The sequence below is a fragment of the Gracilinanus agilis genome, chromosome 1 (genome assembly GCF_016433145.1).
Source record: "Gracilinanus agilis isolate LMUSP501 chromosome 1, AgileGrace, whole genome shotgun sequence".
Lineage (NCBI taxonomy): Eukaryota > Metazoa > Chordata > Mammalia > Didelphimorphia > Didelphidae > Gracilinanus > Gracilinanus agilis.
In genome coordinates this window covers 365,199,967-365,206,892 of record NC_058130.1, presented here as the reverse complement: position 1 = coordinate 365,206,892, position 6,926 = coordinate 365,199,967, and the positions used below count along the sequence as shown (strand labels likewise).

Here is a 6,926-nt window from a genome sequence, read left to right as displayed (position 1 = left end):
ATTCCTGTTGATTTTCAATGATTTTCCCCCTTTTTTATTAATTTGTTTGTTAGTTTAATTAAAATTTCCAAGTGTCTCCTTTCCTCCTTCCCCTCCCTGCAATAAATAAGACATCACTTGACATTTTAAAAAAGTATATATAAGCTATGTCTTTTATGTTTCTATTTATCCGTTCTTCTCTGGAGGTGGACATTCACAAGTTATTCTTCAAACATTAATTCTGTGGCTATTTGTAATGTTCTCTTGGTTCTATTAATTTCATTATTCATAATTTCATGTAGGCCTTCCCATGGTTTTTTTAAATTAACCTGTTCACCATTTCTTACAGTGCAGTAGAGTAGTATTCTATCATAATCAGATGCCCCAACTTGTTCAGCCATTCCCCAATTGATAGACGTCCTCTCAGTTTCCAGTTCTTTGCCACCACAGAGAATTGCTATAAACATTTTAGAATATATTAGTTCTTTTCCTTTTTCCCCTGATTACCTTAGGAAAGAGACCCAACATGATATTTCTGGGTCTAAGGATATACAAAGTTTCACAACTCTCTGGACATAATTCCAGATTGCTCTCCAAAATTCCACCAACATTCAATAATTTTTTTCAAAATTTCTTTCTCCATCTCTCCTTCCAGTACTTCTCATATTACATCTTTGTTTCTTAATTTTAAATTTCCATTATTTGTGTCATTGACTTTTTCCATTGCTCCTTTTGTCTTTTCGTTAAAAAGGATTATTCAGGGGACAGCTGGGTAGCTCAGTGAATTGAGAGCCAGACCTAGAGATGGGAGGTCCTAAGTTCAAGTCTGGCCTCAGACACTTTCCAGCTGTGTGACCCTGGGCAAGTCACTTGACCCCCATTGCCTACCCTTACCACTCTTCTGCCTTGGAGCCAATACACAGTATTGACTCCAAGATGGAAGGTAAGGGTTTAAAAAAAAATAAAATAAAAAGTATTATTCCCTCTTTTGCTTCTTTGATGAAGTCTATCTGCTTTATTTCTCCATGATTAAAGACAAATGTTGAAGATTTTCTCACCTGGTGTGGTCATCTAAATCACTGGAAATTTTAAGTAAGCATACAATCTTTTCTTCCAAGAATTTCAATTTGGTATTTTCTGCTTGCTTCTGTTTTACTTCTTGCACTTATTTAGCTTTTGCTTTACCTTCTACTTTATTTTCCTTCCTTTAGTCTTTTAAGGAAAAGTAATTTTCCTTAAAGAATATCAGCATTTTTTAAATTTTTGCCCAGAAGTTCCTATAAATTTTTGACAGATTCAACACCATCAAACACAGCAGATATTAAGCCCTTAAATGCTTTACATACTGTTCTCCTCATTTGTATATTTTGTACTTGACTTTTACCTTCTAACCATTCTTTTATACCAGTGGTTCCCCAACTTTTTTGGCCTACCGCCCACTTTCCAGAAAATATTACTTAGCGCCCCCTGGAAATTATGAAACTATTTATTAAACTCAGAATAGAATGTAATACAAAAAAGGTGTGGCCATCACCGCCCCGCTGGATCGCTGCAGTGGGTGGCGCCCACTTTGGGAATCACTGTTTTATATCATCAAAGGTTGCATCTGTTGGAAAACCTTTAATATAGATGAATCTGTTTTTTACTTCATTTTTATATTCATCTGTTACTTCAGGGAGGGATTTACTTAGAGATCTGATTTTTAGTCTTATCCTCACTAAGTTCCATGAGTTCTGCTTTTGATTTCTTTATCACATCAAAGTCTTGTGTTAGTTGAATTGGATCATTAACTCCAAAGGTACCCTGTTATCATCTATTTTGATCTGTTCCTTTAACAATTTGTCTTGTTGACGTTTAAAGTCACCAGAAAAATATTCCATTTGTTGACAAATTTTGGGCTCCAGATCAGTCATTTTTTTTTTATTGTCACCATTCTCAGCCATTTTGGGATTCTATCCTGTGAACGTTTGACAGGATCTGTGATGACCTGCCATGATTCCCAAGACCCATGAACTCACCTCTCCACATTCTGCCTACACTTGTCCACTATTTGATGTCCACAGCTGGTCCCCTGCTCAGTGGCCTCTGGAAGCCTGGGGCAGGGCCTAGCCCTAGCTGAAAGTTTTGTTGTTTTGTTTTTTTAAAAAAGACAGCAAATAAGTGGTTTCCTTAAGTTAAAGGCAATATTAGTTTTATCTTTTCAGGGGATAAGATCCCATTACAAATATTAAAATAGCTAATGTTTATATAAAGGCTACTATGTACCAGGCACTGTCCTATATGCTTAACAACTAATATCTAATTTAATCCTCGTAATGATCCATGGAGAAGGGTGATTTTATATCCCTATTTTACAGATGAGGAAACTAAGGCAAAGAGATTAAATGACTTGTCCAGTGAGAATGTATCTGGATTTGAACTTAGCTCATTTTTTTCACTTTCAATTCCTTTTATTTTTTCAATTACATATAGAACAATTTTTTTTAAAAAACAATTGCTTTCTGACCTTTTACAATCCAAATTTTCTCCTTCCCTCTCTCCTCTCCCCCTTTCCCAGACAATAAACAATGTGATATGTTATTCTAGTGTTGTTGTGCGATACAAAAATATTTCCAGATTCCTCACACCATGAAAGAAGACATATATTGCCCATGTAAGAATAAACTCAGGAAGGTAATAAGGCAAGAAATGGTATGGTTCAATCTGCATTCATACTCTGACAATTCCTTCTATAGCTGAGGATAGCGTTTTTCATCATGAGTCCCCTGGGAGCTGTCTTGGATCCTTGCATTGCTGATTATTGTTTATTCCTTCATAGTTGATCAACATACAGTATTTCTATAACTGTATGCAATATTCTCCACACTCAGCTCTTTCCAACCTCAGGCCTCATTCTCTATCCACTGCACCATCTAACTGCCCTTAACAAAGCCAAAGACCTAGGGAGCCTATTCTCTGGATTTGGGGAATTGGCAAATCCCCCGTTTGCGTGGGATTTGGCAGTTCTTACAGGTATAGCTAGGTGAGTTCGTTTGAATGGAAAGATATGTTGATGGGATGAGTGAGTATGAACCCTAGATCTGTAATGCTTATTAGTTCAGGAGAGAAGCTCCCAGGCCCTGCATGAGTAACAGACTGGAACTGCCAAGACTAGAGAGTCCTTTGTCCTGGTTGTTTCACTAAACTAAATAAGCGTGAGGGTTCTTGGCAGTTAGAGAGAGGGCAGACAGAGCAGTTTCCCTAGGATTATGGCATCAACCCAGGATCTACAGACAGCACAGCAGATCCAGTGAAATCAGATCTGGACTCATGACTAAGAGTGAAGCATCAGGTCCTCTTCAGGGACAAAGCTTCTCCCAAGTAGGCTGGGACTGATGGTGGAGAATGCTTTCAGTGAGATCAATTAGCTTCCTGTCAAACTGGGAGACACAATGGATAGAGTGCTGCCTGAAGTCAGGAAGGAACTCTTTATGAGTTCAAATTCAGCCTCAGTACTTACTAGCCGTGTGACCTTGGGTAAATCCTTTCATTTTGTTTGCCTCAGTTCCCTCATCTGCCAAATAAGCTAGAGAAAAAAACTACTCTGTGACTTTTGCCAAGAAAACCCCAAATGGGGCTACAAAGAATCAGACAGGACTGAAAGAATCCTTTAGTGATTTAGTCCAGCCCTTTACATTTTACATAGAAAGCCCAATAAATCAGTTGAAATTTAGAAAACTCCTACTAAGCACCAAGCACTATACTAAGGCATAAAGCCAAAAATGAAGTGGTTCCTATCTTCAAGAAGTTTACAAGCTATCAAGGGAGGAAATGTGTTCACATGTAGATATATACAAAATGTATAGAAAATAAATACAAGCTCATTTTGATGGAGGAGATTCATTAGCAATCAAAGGGACCAGGAAAGGCTTCAGGTAGAAAGTGGAGGAAACAAGGGGTTCTGAGAGACAGAGGTGAATGGGGAATGTGGTCCAGGGATGAGGAAGAATTAGTGCAAAATCATGGAGATGAGAGACATCATATATAATGAAAAGCAAGAAGCCCAGTGATTGTGTAAATGAAAGTAATATATAATTAGATTGGAAAGGCAGGTTGTGGCCAGGTTATAAGGGACTTTAACAGAACCAAACAGAGAAGTTTGTATTTTAACCTAAAGCAATGATTCTTAACTGTTTTTGTGTTCTGGATCTTTTGGGTTGTCCAATAAAGCTTATGGATTTTTTTTCAGAATAATTTTTGAATGCATAAAATACATAACGTTACAAAAGAAACCAATTACATTGAATTAGTTGTCAAAATGTTTTTTTTAAGCAAGTTTATAGACCCTTTGGGTTAAGAACGTCTGAATTAGAGGTAATAGAGAGCTACTAGAGTTTAATGAGTGAGAGATTTGTCAAATTTATACTGTACTCACTTGGGCACATAAAAAGTTTTAAGTGGGTTGACCAAAGTTGCCTAGCTAATTGATAGAGAACACAACTCTAATGATTCTGAAGGCAATGTTCTTTCCCCTACATACCACCACCATAGTTTATTTATTTTTAAGCACTTACCTTCAGTCTTAGAATCAATACTGTATAATGGTTCTAAGACAGAAGAGTGCCAAGGGCTAGACAATAGAGGTTAAGTGACTTACCCAGGGTCACACAGCTCAGAAGTGTGTGAGGTCAGATTTGGGCCTGGCTCTCAATCCACTGAGCTACCCAGCTGCCCCTCACCATAGTTACTTTTTAAAAAATTTCTTTGTTACATGAAAATACTCAATTTTAACTTCCTCTCCTTCCCCGACTAGAGAAGGCATAATTTGACAAAAAGATAGATGTGTGTGTATATACATATACATACATACATACATAACTATGTCTTATTTATATCTAATTTATCAGTTCTTTCTCTGGAGGTAGAGATGCACAAGTCATTCTCCAAACCTTATTTCTGTTGCTGTATATAATGTTCTCTTGGTTCTGGTCATTTCCCTCTTCATAATTTCATGTGTGTCTTTTCATGTTTTTCCAATATTAACCTGCTGATCTTTTCTTATGGCACAGTAGCATTCTATCACAATCATATACCACAACTTAGCCAAAATACCTGATGAGCTTCCTTTCAATTTCTAGTTCTTTGTCACCACAGAGATTTGCTATAAATATTTTAGAACATTTAGGTTCCTTTCCTTTTTCTCTGATCACCTTAGGATAGAAACCTAAAAGAGGTATTGTTGGGTCAAAAGGTTTCATAACTCTTTGGATATAATTCCAGATTATTCTCCAACATGGTTGGCTCAGTTCAAAGTTTGACCAACAGTGTATCAGTGTTCCCATTTCCCGCATCCCCTCCAACTTTTATCATTTTGCCCTTTTATCATTAGCCAATCAGATAGGGGCGAGATAAGCATTTCTCAAATTAACAATAATTTAGAGCATTTTTTCATACAGTTATATATGGCTTTGATTTCTTCATATCAAAACTGTTCATATCTTTTGACCATTTATCAATTAGAGAGTAGCTCATATTCTTAAATATTTTACGAAATTTTCTAAATATTTTAGATGTGAGACCTCTAAGAAACTACATTTTTCCCAACTTACTGCTTTCCTTCTAATCTTGACTACATTAGTTATATTTGTACAAAACCTTTTAAGTTTGATGTATTCATAATTATCCATTTTATATCTCACAATGCTTTATCTTTTAATTAGTAAATTATTCTTCTATTCATAAATATATAAATATTCATAGTTCCACCCTATTCTTCTATATATGTTTATATATAATATGCATGTTCTACACATGTTTACATATATTTATATATTATAATATTTCTTTTTATGCTTAGGTCATTTTCCATTTTGATCTTAAAAACCCTGTTGTTAGAGGAAACTAGATAGATGGCTCAGTAAATAGAGCCATTGAGCCAGCAGTCAGGAAGACCTGAATTCATATCTGACCTCAGATGGATAATGGCTACTGGCAAGTCACTTAACCTCTCTTTACTTCAGTTTCTTCATTTGTAAAATTGTTGTTATCCATTCATTCAGTCGTGTCCAACTCATTGGAACATTAGCAAGCTGCGTCCTTCTGTCTGTTATCATCTCCCAAAGTCTGTCTGAATTCATGTTTGTTTCTTCCAAGACATTATCCATCTCTTCCTTTGCTGACCTCTTTTTCTTTTGCTTTCAATGTTCCTAACATCAAGGTCTTTTCCAATAAATCCTGTTTTCTCATTATGTGGCCAAGGTATTTATCCTTTAGACTCAGTATTTGTCCTTTCAATAACTAGTCTGACTTAATTTCTTTAAGTATTGATCTCTTGCTCTCCAGTGGCCTCGCAAAACTCTTCCTCAGCACCACAGTTTGAAAGAGTACAGTGTAGAGCACTCTGTTTTCCTTATATTCCAACTTTCATAGCCATATGTTGCTACTGGAAAAAAAACACATAGCTTTGACTATACATACCTTTGTCAGCAAGGTGCTATCTCTGCTTTTTATAATGCTGCCCAGAGTTGCCATTTCTAAAGAGCAAGTGTCTTCTAATTTCATGGCTGCAGCTGCTATCTGCTGTGGTCTCTGAGCCCAAGAATAGAAGATCTGACACAGCTTCCATTTCTTCTCCCTTTCTGCTAAGAAGCGATGGAACCAGTTGCCATTATCTTAATGGTTTTTTTTTTTTAATGTTAAGCTTGAAACCAGCTTTGATGCTATCCCCTTTCACTCTCGTCAAGAGGCTTTTTAATTCTTCTTCATTTTCTGCCATCAGAGTGGTATTGTCTATATATCTGAAATTGTTGATATTTCTCCCAGCAACCTTAGTTCTGGCTTTTGATTCATCGAGCCTGGCATTTCTCATTTTGTACTCTGCAAATAAGTTAAAGAAATAAAGTAATGATATACAACTTTTGTAAAATAGGGTTAATAATAGTATTACCTCCCACAGAATATCTATAAAG

General features: G+C 36.2%; 1 pseudogene; it reads right to left on the bottom strand.

Moving 5' to 3' along the window:
* Positions 1–962: 962 nt before the first annotated feature.
* Positions 963–1,922, bottom strand: LOC123251825 (annotated as a pseudogene).
* Positions 1,923–6,926: the final 5,004 nt, after the last annotated feature.